Here is a 13,992-nt window from a genome sequence, read left to right as displayed (position 1 = left end):
GTTGCTGCAAATGTTAGAACAGCAACCTCTCCACCAGAGGAACGCGTACACACAGCTGCTTATAGAACAGCCAATAGGAGTCCCCTCTTTTTCTGAGCAGCACTGTGGCTGGTCAAAGTCTCTTGTTATAGACCAGATTTCTCCAAGGCTGGGAAAAGAGTCCCGAGGAAGTGCTAAATGGCTAGAATCGGTTGTTTCTCTTGTGCACACTTGCAGCCATGTTTTCAGTGACTGCAAGTGTCTGTTTGGAGTTTGATGTCAAAGAAAGAAAGCTCACACGAGACCACATTCTGACAGAGACGATGCTGCTGTAAGGAATGGTTTTGTGGCTAAGAAGCTGAAACCTGATTCAGAAAGGAGGGAGTGTGAAGGAGTGTTTTTTTTGGTAAACACTATGCATTTTCCTCCTGCAAAAACAAACGCTCGCTATGACATTTCAATATGCTGTAAGTTTGCAAACTTCCTTGAGGCCTTTGTTGAGAAGTTCTAGGACACAAAATTAAAACAAAAGTGTCTGAACATATTTGTTCAGCTGTTTTTTTTTGTTCAACCAAACAATTGTTAGGCAACTTGCATCATGGTAGAATGTTGTAGTTCTTTTTGTGGCATGGACCCAAAACCAGACATTCCACAGTGCCAGGTGATGCAGGCCCTTTCAGGCTTTGAGAGAGAGCTGAAATTCACCCTGTTGTAAGTTGATATATCACAAAAAACAATATTGGAGACATTATTTGAAGGTTGAGATCTACATTGAGTCCAAACGCGAGTGAATCTGACAGGTGACTTTTTTTGATGCTACTGCATCGTGCACATCATGAGAGCTGCTTTTCATCGTGGCTCGCTCTTGTTGGCCACTTTCTATTTACTGTTTACTAACTTTTGTTTGAAACTGACTACACCTGTTGTAAATGCTGTAAACACGGGGCGGTTTAAAGCAATCAGCGGTTCTTAGTTATTGGATATTTTTCTAAAAGCTTTTTCATGTTGTGTATGTGGAGTGTATAATGTACAAGCTTTTAATGTGCTGACCAATCAATTCCGCGCACCGAAAAAAACAACTTGCAGAGAGAAATGAGTAAATCAATCTTTTCATATCCCACCACTGTGTGAGTGGAGTTGGACCAGGCTTTTGAGTGCATTTGTGTGTACTTTATACACTATTGTAAGCAGTGATTGAAGGGCTAATTCAAAGAATTTTAATCACTCAGCCCAACCCTCTTGCAGTGTCATCTTTTTTCAAATGTCTCATAAAATGAATAGATGAGCAGTCTCTTTTTAGAGCATAATGGCCACATTAGAATAGGAGATGGATAATAGATGGAAACTCGGTATCCTTCATGCACTCTGTTTCTCTTTCTCTCCCTCTCTCTCGCTGTCTCTCTTAGGCGCTCTGATCTCTTTTATCTATAGCGCTGCTGTGTAAAAGACCTTGCAGGGCACAGTGAAGTGTTCAGTTGAACCTCACACAGACAGAGGAATGGAAACGCATAGGTGACAACACTTTGCGCTGTAAATTGTAGACCAACTGGTGCAGGATTGATTGTTCCGGCTTAGCTAATGTGTAATTTCATGCCGCGGAACCGATAATAGGTTTGTTTTGTTTGCGATTCGCCACCTTCATTGATTGTGATGCCACACCCTTGCAACCGATTCACGGTGACAGCTCTTTTTCCACCAAGTGAGATCATGCGATCGGAGACGGTGTGTTGTTGTTCTCATCGTCAGGGCCAACCACACAGTGACAGTCAGTATGTAAACAACAGCACAGACAGTTTCTCATCGGCAGGCTGACAGTTTCTTAGTGCCTAGCTGATGATTCATCGGAGTATTGCTCTCTGTCTCCCTCTCTCTCTCTTTACTCTTCACTGTATTTATGGCAATTTCAACAATTTGCGCTGCGATCTTTGTTCACCACGTGCACTGTGATATACTGTTAAATAATACCAAAGGCTATCCAAGGTCACTCACTTCTTTTTTTGGACTCTGATCCACAAATAAGCAACAATATCCCTGATCATGTGAGCAGACTTGGAAAAACAACTGTTGCTGAGATGATGTCACCTGTCAGCAACAGGTAGAGTTCAAAGATAAGCTGTATTATAATATGTTGTAAATAACTGTGCATAATAGTGACAAATTGTAAGCTTACTCGACGGATTCAAATGATTTCTAGTTTCTTTTTAATGTTGTATGGTCTTTTAAAGGATTATGTGCCATCTATCATTAACCACCCTGAATTGAAGGGTGGATCTAAAAAGTCATATGTCAAATGTGAATAGTCAGCGATGCTTTACAAAGGAGATAACACACTTTCAATCATTTCCAGGTGTCTGTGTGTCACACCAAGTGAACACGAGCATAGATTATTTGAGGTAGATTTATTTTATTTATTCGGTGCTAGCATTTTCTGATTCCTAGCCTTTCTTAAGTGAACTTAAATTAAATGTAACATAAATATTGATTGCTGGACATTTGATACGTTAGTAAAGTAATTTACAACTGATCCTCAAGTACAAAAGTGTTCAACGATAATGTTTTGCTAAACCTGCTACAAGGCCGTTTTCTACAAATGTAGTGAGATGAAAGCATGTCATCCACCTTCTGTGTTGGTTCTGTACTGTAAAATAAAAAAGAGCTTGCATTAGATAGTGACAACAAAACAAATTTTATATACACACCTTGCTGGCTCCAGATAAAAAAGGGATGAAGGTGCCTTTTACCCTTTTCTGCCTCTTCAGATAGTATGTTTTTTTATTAGAGACAAGTGAAGCATTTTCTTTCAAGGACACCTGGCAGCGAGGTAACAGGAAGCAGAGATTTTCTTTGCTTTCATGTTTGGGGAGTGAAACCTCAGATATTTTTCTGCTTCCTACACTTGTGCTAATGTAAATGATTTGCATGGAGTTGGTCCCTGCTGATTAAGGCTGTTTGGACTGTTCTTCTTTGGAACCGTGCCAATTGAATTTTCTGCCTTCTAACACGCTTGGAGAGTGGGGAATATGGTTCTCATTGCGCCCGAGGCTTGATCTCCTTTTTGCCTCCCCCCATCCTCTCACATCACACTCTGACAATTAGTGAGCTCGACCATCCCCAAATGACACACATAATTAAAGAGTTGGCATTATAATTACAATGTGTTTATTGTCTGTTTATGAGTTCTGTGCTGTGCATAATGCACTGGGAGATGTCTTTGGTGTAAATGGATTGAGGGCTGTTAATATACTCTGTGTTAAATGTGATTTCATGTGGTTAACATCTCGATACTTCCTTTATCAGCCCTTTGACAGTTGCTCTGTTTGTCGCACACAAAGCAAATTGGCTGACAGCAGAAACTGGCACCCGAAAAAAGGCAAATTATTTAGTCATGGGCTTTTAAAGCGTGCGGCAGTAAATGCATGTTAAGTAAATGATGCAATTTATTCCCCTTCTCCTCATTGCCAGGCTGGCTGCCATGGGACTTGTGCCAGCTTTAAATAAGTTGTACCCAGATGGTATTCACATGATGCCCACTTGGTTACAAACTGGTCCTGGGGAATAAAGCTGACTGCCACAACAACCAGTAGGTCAACCAGTGAGCCTGTTGCTTTTGCTCTCTGCATGTGCAAATGGTTTAATGTTGTATCACTTTGCTGAATTCTTTGGGAGCACTGTACCTCAGGGGTTGTAAATGAAATGGAAAAGACCCCATTAATGAGGAGGAACAGATATTGTCAGCAGGAGTCTGTTTTTTCCCTCTCTCTGCTAATGTTGGGCTTCTTGCTTCTTTGGGAAAAGAGAGACGGGGAGCAGAGAGAGTGATAAACACTGTCCCTCCTGCTCTGCAGCTGAGCGGCTCTGTGGGCTGCCTGTCTCTCGGAGAAGTGGTGAACTGTGTCATCTCCAGCCACTAACAACCAACAGCTGCTGCACCAGCCTGCAGAACAGGAGACAATGTGGAACTGATTTTCTAACGAAATAAATAAACAAAGACTGGGGGGAAAAGAAGAAGCAATACCACAAACAACACACAGCTTATGCAAATGCTGGCGAAATGTGTTCATGAATCGATAAGCCCTATTTGTGTACGGAGAGACTATCGTACAAGAGTGACCGTTTAACACAGCGATGCACATTACTTTTGCAGTGTGCAGTTTTATCGGTAGTAGCTGGCCCCAAACATCTGTTTAGTTTTTTTCCCCCCTCTCTGGACTATGTTAAACCCACACATAATGATGAAACACACAAACTATTTGTTGTTGAGCTGTGACATGAAACAACCCAGTGGTGCTGCGTGTGTGTTTGTTAGTGTGTGCATGCATGTCACCAGATGTTCAAGACAAAGTTTTTGTCGTGAGGTGGGAGTGGGGTCAAACTGTCAGTAGGTTAAAGGTTGGGCAGCACAGAAAAGAAAGGGAAAAAAAATTGACACAGTTAATTAGCGATGAGAGATTTATCTGTGATTGTGATTTTAGTGTCACTGTGTTAGGTTATTTTACTTTGGGGGTTGAGAATTCTGTCAAGTCTGTGAGACAAGTTTTTCTAAATCCATGAAAGGAAAATGGAATCTCAACAGCTCGTCCCATTGTTTGGATTTTTCTCACAGTCACCTTGTAATTGTTTCTGTGTCATAAGTAGCTATTAGTATTGCTGGAAAATGGTAATGCTTTGAGAGAGCCATCTCTTCCAAGAGAATGGCTCTCTATCACACCCTCACATTCTTTTAAAAGGGAAAAGGAAGATGAATTTTGCCCATAAAGGCTGTATCACAAGGGCTTTTTATCCTAAATGGCTGTGGGGATTGTTATCTGTGGGAAGTGTGTCCTGCCTCCGTCGTGTTCAATCAAGTGTCCACTTAGCTGTGACTGGGAGTAATTGTTCCCAAGTGGGCCACACACTGACCTGTTAATGTCGGCGTTGACCCTCTAACCTTGTCAGCATGTCTTGGGAAGGAGTTTAAATCATGTGGATCTCCTCCATGTCTTTACGCTACTGGGTCAAGTGGGCGTCGGCCCTGAAAGACCACTCTCTTGTAATTGTCCCCAGTAGCATGGGTCAGCAAAGGGTGTTCCTAAAGACCGGCCCTTATGAGATGAGGTGTCGGGAGTGGTGTGACTTCATGGGTCAAGCCATTGATCCGATACAGCACCGATGTCCACCAGTGTGGTTGACCTCTCAGTCACTGGCTCGATTCTGGTTGAGTACGGCTACATCCACGCCACTGCTGTTTTCATTTCAAAACTGCATTTTTCAACAGATATGTTTAATTATTGGGTCCATGTCAGATCTGCATAGATACTAACACACCTGAAATAATCTACCATATTCAGGTGCACTGGGCACACATGTGCCAGTGGAAACAGAAAGTTGATTATTTCCTCTACAATTCTTTGCGTAGTTCAATTCAGTAAGAAAAGGGAAAGGATTTTCTGCAATTTCGCCGATGACGAGGAGAAACTGAAACTGAAAGACAGTGTTATCGTAGCTTTTCACTCACAGCTAATAGTGAACAGTCTTGTCGACGATCGGGAAAGCAAATGCGGGTCACTGCATCGCCTTTTCTTAAGGTTTCATTTTCTGCAGGTCTAGACTAAAATGTTACCCTGCACAAAATGGAACCAGCTGTGTTTTTCCAAACGTATCCGTTTTTTGGGGGTTTGAAAATGCTCGGATAGTGTGGATGATAGGGAGTGTCTGGGGCAAAACTAAGCAAGTGTGGATTAGGGCTGAACAATCAAATAATTTTCAAATCAAAAGTTGAAACTACAAAATCACTAAATCATTAACATTTTTAATGTTGCAATTAAAAAATTTAATGCATGCATGTTAGAAACATTACATATTTTGTTTTCAAGGTAGTAGAGTGTAGCAGTTCATTTTAAAAACCCAAATCACAATAAATGTCTTAAAAGCCCCCCTTATTTGACACAAATTAGTCACCCCTAGCACGGATGTAGCCTCAGAGTGGTTTGGTCTGGACTCCAGATCCATCCCTCGCTCTGTAGTCGGTGGTGAACATCTTCTTTTTTTATACTTGGCTTATCGTGGACTTTGTCTGTTTCACTCTCAGCTTTTCTTAATTTTAATGAATTTGAAAAGGTTACAAAACTTCCTCGTTGTTATTCGTCCAGAGTACAGAGACGGCACTTCCACATTTAATCTCAGCACACCTTTCTCCTAAATGACCAGCATCAATAACATCACATGATATAATGCACTGTAAGCTGGTAAGGAAGAGTAAAGATTGTAATCCAAAATTTTAAATTATTTTCAACAGAATATACTCTTATAATAATCTTGAATACACATAATCCTGGAGCAAAAAGAAAAGAGAAATTATCGTGTTAGCCCGACTAAAACTGGGAAACGGAAAATAATTAAAGGAACAGCAAGAAAAACGGAAGAGAAATCCAGACCGGTGCATTTTTGGACTGACAATGAGACTTAATTAAGTATTTTGAAGTAAAGGCACTGCATGATCTTTCACCAGGTGGAGCCATACTTTCTCTTCATGGAAAAACGATGCGTGAAAGCAGGCTTCATGTAGCTCAGTTTCATGTCCACACATCGACCGCAGAATTTTTTTTGTAACAGTGGTATCTGTGATCTATGTCATGTTTTTAGATGCTCACCCTCTTCTCTCTCTTATGAATCAGTGTTGTATTTGTTTTAGTTTTAGCTGCTATTATTCTGTCCTGGTTTGTTCGGCCGGGGTGGCAAACTCGGATCAAAGTTCCAGCCTCCTGGAAATGAGATCAGGGTCTGCGGTGGGTCTGGAAGACATCAGTGGACTTCTACAGCCCGCATCTTTGAATATTTCGTGTGAATAAAGGTTGAGGTTCCGAGGGCGAGTGCTAGTTCAGCCTTATTAAAGCTATAGTGTGTAACTTTTAATATGAATAAATGTCCATTCCACAATAATGCTGATTTAACTTGTCAGTGTTTTACAGTTTAGCAGTGGTTTAGCAGGTGTCGACAGACAATATTCCTGTGCTTACCACAGAAAGGAATTTGTTTTATTTCAAGACTGGCAAAGATGAGGTGGAAACTACCAAGAAAATACCAAGAAGTGCCCACGAAACGTTTCAGAAGTGGTTTCACAGCTTCACGAAGTGTCACGTTGAGATACCGGTGGTGTTTTGGCAATTGTTTAATATTTCCTAGTGGGAGAGTGGAAGTTATGCATTGGAGCTTATTTTTCATTCAGCCATTGCCAAACTTAACCACTTATAATCTACCAGATATTTACTGTGTATTTCCAGCAGCTGATTCAGAGCCATTGTCCATCAAGTGGATACGACTTAAGAACTGTGAATGTCATTATTCACTGTTTTTTAATAGTTTTTTTTTTTTTTTTCCTAAAGTTATCAAACTGAGAGCAGGTGACCCATATCTCTCCCAAAACCCATCGTATTAGCACCCGCTGCGTGCTTATTTATGACCCTGTTCATATTTCTCAACAAGGACAGGCGGCTTTAAAATACCTGTCTGGATTGTCTGGGACTTTGCGAGTGAGTGGCAATTAACACACGCTTGCAAAGTGGCTCAAAGTAGAGTTTCTTCTGAAACTGACATAGTTTGTAATTTGAGTGAGGGGAGGGAGGGGGGGGGGGGGGGATTACAACCACATGTTCCCAGAGCAGGAGCGAGCAGTGTGTTGAACAGCTGGCATGCAAAAGGCCTCAAAGTGAGATGACTTTATTATTGGACTTGAACATTTTCAACTATATGTTGGCGTCTATAAGATTGCTGTATAGTATTTGGTTGTTAAATCTTTTTTATTGACAAATTACATGATAAAACTTCACCACTTCGTCATTATTTTTCATTAAGTTGCAATAAAGACTCCAAATCAAAGCTATCTGCTAAGTGTGTGCACCCCAGTGCTATTTTAACATCTCTTTTGTTAGACCACATACAAATCCTATTTCTCATGGAAATTCTCATCAAGCGGTTCTCGAAAGGATCGAGTAAGTTTAATGTTGGAGACATGTCGGCAAGCTCCACTGAAAACCCAGAGTGCCCTCTGTAGTTGAGCTCAGAGAGAGAAGCATGCTCCTTTTGAGGGGCATGGAGATACAATAGTGCAGCCATAAATCCACAGGGGGAGGTGTCTTGTGGGATCAACGTATTTTTGGGAGTAATGACAGGCATGTAACCGAGCAATCAGAAGGGTCTTATCTGGGGCTGATGGTAGGTTCAGGAATGTGGACAGGCTGTGGAAACAGCGGCTGCACGAAAGGAGTTAGTTGTATCCAACACTGGTGAATTACGAGGCGATGGGACGTCGGGGCTGTGGGTTTGTTGTGTCTGGTTGTAAAGCTACACTGATCTGCACACAAAAAGAGTTATAGATTTGGTTTCTGACACACTTTCTCACAGAGCAGGCCAATTAACTGGGAGCTGTACTACTCTGCTCTGCTGCTGCTGCTGCTGCTGGAGACACAGACACATTAAACGACAAAGTCGTACACAAATATATCACAGGGGCAACAAGCCACACATGCAGCCATGACTTCTGTGACAGGGACAAAACCAGAAGCCATCTATTCTGTTGCCTCATTTGCATGATGTGAACCGTATGTGGAAGTCATTAGCATCTTTCCACTTGTTTATCTGGCTACAGATGAATGCTTTTGAGCTTAACACCAGGTTTTTGAATAAACAAAACATCCAGCTTGTTTTTGTTATGGAACAAGTCAAGTCATTCATCATTTATGTAAAAACAAAATAAATATGTGATATCTTAGGGTGGAGACCGGAGACCAGTGCAGGTTTTTGGAGGTCATTGTTAGTGTGTATTTTTTTTTTTATGGTGTGATATGTGGTGAACAGTATTTTGCCTTTGTGTTAGTCAAAGTGACAAACAGTTTCTGATTTTGCAGCCTGTTGCAGTTACATTTCTCATCCCATTTCAATGTGGGCATGGTTGTGATTCATTTCAGATTCCATTTTCCTTTATTTTTTATTTCGGTCAGTAGTAAGTGTAATGATTTTGAGACAAGTCAAGTCATTTTTTACTGTGCATTTTTTTGACATTAAATATTTTTAGTAAGCCATTTATAAATCATTTCTATACTTTTCCCCCAATATTTCAAAAAAGATTAAGTGAACAAATCATCGTCACTAATATCACAATTTCATCTTAAATCCTATGTTATTGAGAATTATGGCAGTCAACTGTAATTACATGTCTTTTTCCAACTATGACACACAGCAATTTGACTCTAATGCAGCACGTGTGTTACTTGACCGGTAACTGATAGATGTATATTTGTTTGCCACTATTGCGTCGCAGCTAATCTGCATGTTCAGATATGAATGAAAGATAATATGAATGCATGTAGGCCAGGATGTGCCAGAAGGAATCTGTGTGTCATAACGTTTCATGTACTTGTGGCTGACGACGATCACGTTTACCTTACCCATTACTTATGTCATATCTGTACATGTGGGCTCAGCGGACCAGCTCAGGGGTTTCCCCACCTTTTCACTTCCTGTTTGTAATCGTTGTATCTTTCCCCTTCCTTCCTTCTCTCTCTCTCTCTATTTCTTTGTGTGTGTGTTTGTGTCCTCTCTGAACACCCACTCCTCCGTGTCTCTGCCCTCAAGACTGTGAGCTGAATTGTCATTTGAGGAATGGAGTGCCAGTGTGTCCGGCACCAGTGATCAGGGTATGTGGCAAGCTTCCCACTTATCGATCTCTTGCTTAATCGTTGAACGCGTGTGTTATCACTCAAGCGTGTGTTATGTGAAATGACACTGGAAGGTTTGAATCTGCCCAAAACTACTTTGAATTAGAACCCAGTGGATTTGCTTTTTTATGTTTTCAGCTGTTTTGGTCAGTGATGATGTGTAAGAATGAAAACAATACAGTAGTGCTGAATATATTTGGGGAAAAATTATACTTTCAATTATTCACAACAGTGTTGCAAATATTTTTGCATAAATATAACTGCAGGACTGCGTTTGTGTTGACTGGAGTTGTTCCAGTTAAATTCAGCAGGGCCACTTAATCCTGGAGGACCAGATTCAGAGAGACCCACCGTCTGTCCACTTTTAAACTATCTAAGGCTAATTACAGTCCTACTTTGACTGGAAGACACGATCTTTCACCAGGAGGAAATGCAGACTGATATTTCTTGTCACAAACACACAAAAAGCAAGTGAGAAGTGAGACAGGAATGAGGCGTGAAACCACGTTTAACCCTTTAACACCAAGCGTATCGCAGATGACACGCTTGCCCAAGTGCACTTTGCATTACGGTAATTATGTGAAGGTCTGTGCTGTCAATGGTGAATCGGGGGAATCTGCGTCTTTTTCGCCAGAGAGGAGAGAGTTAGAAAACGCCTGTACATAGTTTCCGTTTTCTTTGCCTATTTTTGGACATTGAGACAGAAGCTCAAACAAATGGTACTTTAATTGTGTTTTATACTGTTCAAATTTCGAATTTAACACGCAAAATCTGGTGCATACACTAATTTAACATGCAGTAAATTGTAAAGAGCTGCCAGATATGGAAAGTTATTCTGGAAGAATGGGCAAAAACACTTAGTTACAGGACATTTTCTGGCCCTTTCATGGTTAACATAAGCAAAAAAGTGTCTGTGTGTCACTCTCTGTCACTTATTTTGACACTGAGTGGAATGGTAAGGTTTGGTACAGTACGGTACTGTACCAGCACTAACTAACTTCCATTCTTTGGCACCCTTCCCTTGGGGCACCAGAGTAAAATGGTACAGTGCGGTCAGGGTGGAGCTTGTCCGGCTCCACTCACGACAGTCGGCTGAACGGGCGAAGGCAAAATGTCACTCCCTTGCGATTGGTGTAAATTTCCCATGGAAGTTGAGGCAAACGCCCGCAGGCTATTCTCATACAAAGCTGGACGTCTTGTTGAGACAAATTGCCACAAACTGAGCAGGAAAAGAAGAGCAGCTGGATGTCTTCTGCTGTTTTTCTTTGAGTTGTTGTCTGTTGTGACGCGTTCGATGTCGCCATTTGTTGCGACGTCAAGCTACGCGGCCGTCAGGCACATCGCACACTCGGCATACCAAATAAAGATACTGTTTTCAGTTGAAATGCAAGCCTGACCCAGGGCTTTACCACTCCATTCTGTACATACTGGACCAAATGATGGAAACACATCATTTTAAATCTTTTCTTATAATTAAAATAAGTGCTGGAATTTATCCTAAAAAATCAGAAAACCTTACTGTTGGTTAATGGACAAAAGGTCATTTTGAGGTTAAGGACAGACATTTTACAACATTTTCTGACACATTGTATGTCAAACAACTTGATTAATGGATAAAGTAGATTATTGATTACTGATCATGAAAGTCATTGTTAGTTGCAGCCCTACCCCCAGGTCAATTACAGGTCATTTGTCTCCATTGTTCCCCCTTGTCATTATAGCACGGTGTTGTGCATGTATATAAATATAGTAGGATCTGACATCTCGATGATAATAATAATAATTCCTTGTACAATTTAAATTCAATATTTGACATATAGCATGTCACCCTCTGCCTGAATGTCGCACCGTCAGCTGCTTTTATGTTGATGACGCTCCTTTGTTTTTAACATCTTTGGCTTTGCACTGTCCCTCTGTTCACCTCTGTTTGCCCCGGGAGCCCTGATTGGCTGAACGCTTTCTGCACTACAGTCTGGCTGTTAGCCAGCCATACTGCCGGTGGCTGCCGTGCCCCCTGATCAGAAGAGAATGTGACATTTGTGCAGAGGTAATGGAATCTGCGTGCAATTAAATCTCTGACTGTGAAGAGGAGTCTATCTCCTCCCCACTCCCGCCATCTCCTGCCATTCCCAGCAGCGGGGGGGGTCAGGCGTGATGATGAAACCGTCCCAGCAGGCCCATTGCCACGCTCTTCCCCAATCTGCATGTCAGGTTGTGTTTTTTACTTTTGCTGCACTAACCCTGCCTCTGTCTGACAATTAATTACAGCAAATATCCATTAAATATTGTACTAGAATTAATATGCGGTTATAAAAATGACATTACACGGCTGCAGTGGTAGCCATGCCTTAATGAATTCTGCTGCAGGTGACAGTTGTTATTTTGCAGTGAGTGTTGTTAGGCAACTGGTGACCTGTCCAGGATGTACCTTGCCTTTCGCCCCATGTCCTCTGGGATTGGCCCCAGTCTGCCTCCCCATCCTTATGTGGAATAAAAAATGGTAGAAAATGGATGGATGGATGTTGTTGGCCATGTTTTGATAATTTCCCTAATTGGCAGTGGAGTATTACAAGACAGTGAGGAAGAAAGCAAGGCAGAGGGCAGATTGATGCACAGATGAGAAGAGGGTCATATCTCTCTGCTGCCCTGCCACTACACTTAACGCCTCATTTGTGGGCTTTGTGGCCAGTAGCTTGAGTCTCTGAACTGTTGCCATTAAAGGAGGCTTTTTCCTGTCTGCTGATGGCGCACTTGCTTGTGGGTTAATACCAGGTCTCTCAGTACACGGACTCATATTTAATGGATATGCGTATCCGCAGGACAGCTCATAAACATAAAAACTCTCTTCTGCCTTTGTATTTGGTGAAGCTGCTTGGAAAAGGACGGAGAGCCACGTCATGCAAGCATTTCCCCCTGCACAGGTGTAGGAGTCGTTCCTATCTGTGCTCCTTGTCCACACTGGGTGGACGGAGGTGCAGGATATCCAGATCAAGGTTTGGCTGACTCCTCCCTGTGTCGTTCGCACCCTGTGTGCGTGCGTCTGTCCAAACCGTACACAGTCGGAATCCTCTTCACCTCAGCCACTGGACATAATATTCAACATGAATATTGAAAGGCAAATGTACGTTCCAGTTCATTTAAAAACACAAAAAAATGAAAGATAGCACTTTATTTTCCATGTGCTGCTGGCGAGTGTCTGAACCAGGCTTTAATGTGACTGTTTTTCTGTCATGTGTGACTTTCTTTCCCCATTCAGTTTCTCTGGTAATGTCTTTTGTCATGATGAATTATTCATGTCAGCATTGGTTGAAGGGAGCATTGTCTCAGAAAATAAGAGGGTCACTCTGTGTCTTCCTTTCTCTGCAGCGAAGGTTTAATTTGAACCAACAATCCAACGAGCCTTCCTCTTACCTCGTAGCACTATGGGTCATAATGAAAACTGCTGGGTCTTGACTTTATTGACTAACATCCTGCTAAACAAATAAAGTGCTTTTCCTCTCTGCTCCGTCGGTTTCCCTGTGCTACAGATGGCCTTGTGGTGCTGTGTAAAATGGAGAAAAGGGCTTAGCTTGGGGAAGGGAAGAGAAAGAGGCTTACTCCATTAGTGTCATTCGAATGGCGAATTAGATCAATCTGACGGATAGATGCAGAAAATTGTTTTAATTGTATAATTATCTGTGGTTAGCCACTTGTGCGGAAAAGTGCTGTGATGTGGGGGAAGGCCAGGGAAAAGCACATGTTGGCCTTTATGTGCTTATTTTGTCTTTGCACAGGAAATGAACAACAATCGGGGGGGGGTGGAGAATAAAACATCAACACACCCAAATTTGCAGACGCTCACACTCATTTCCCCACCCAGGGGGCAGGTTAGGATGTGCTCAGAATGAGGCTGCCCTTTTTAAGTAATGTGTCTGACCTGCAAGCCTTTTCCTTAGGCAAAGAGGACGATGCCTGGAACCATGTGACTCAGATTGCAGTTACAAAAATGTTCCAGACCAATAATTAACTCACTCAGTCACATTGAGCTGATTTCTGAGATGTAAAATCCTGGGTGACGGACCGATGACACTCCATACATATTTCCATATTTCCATTTGACATGTTACAATTACTGAACGACACATGTGGTTGTTATAGTCAGTTTTTATCTGCTGGACTTCTGTAGCTCACTCTCACATACTTCATCCTTCCCCCTCCTCAGATTATTGTTTTTATAGTTTTGGATCGTGTCGCATCCTCTGCACACAGAATGTCATTGCTGTCATTGCTGCTATGAATATTTTTTTTTTCCTGCAGCTGTTTTCACAGAGGTTTTGTGTGG

At 41.8% G+C, this 13,992-nt stretch overlaps 1 protein-coding gene across 13 annotated transcripts in view; it reads left to right on the top strand.

The window, feature by feature from the left end:
• The window catches only part of foxp1b (forkhead box P1b), a 170,880-nt gene that overhangs the window by 13,768 nt on the left and 143,120 nt on the right, over positions 1-13,992 (top strand). The window contains exon 3 of one of the 13 annotated variants that reach the window (XM_058630826.1): positions 9,589-9,650. The exons of the other annotated variants lie outside the window; for them this stretch is intronic. The gene's annotated coding sequence lies outside the window, so the exon portion shown is untranslated. The remainder of the gene's footprint in view (positions 1-9,588; positions 9,651-13,992) is intronic. 13 annotated transcript variants of the gene reach the window in all.

This window comes from Solea solea, chromosome 6, assembly GCF_958295425.1.
Source record: "Solea solea chromosome 6, fSolSol10.1, whole genome shotgun sequence".
Classification (NCBI taxonomy): Eukaryota; Metazoa; Chordata; class Actinopteri; order Pleuronectiformes; family Soleidae; genus Solea; species Solea solea.
Note: the sequence above shows the minus strand (reverse complement) of the source record. Positions and strands in the feature narration are given on the sequence as shown.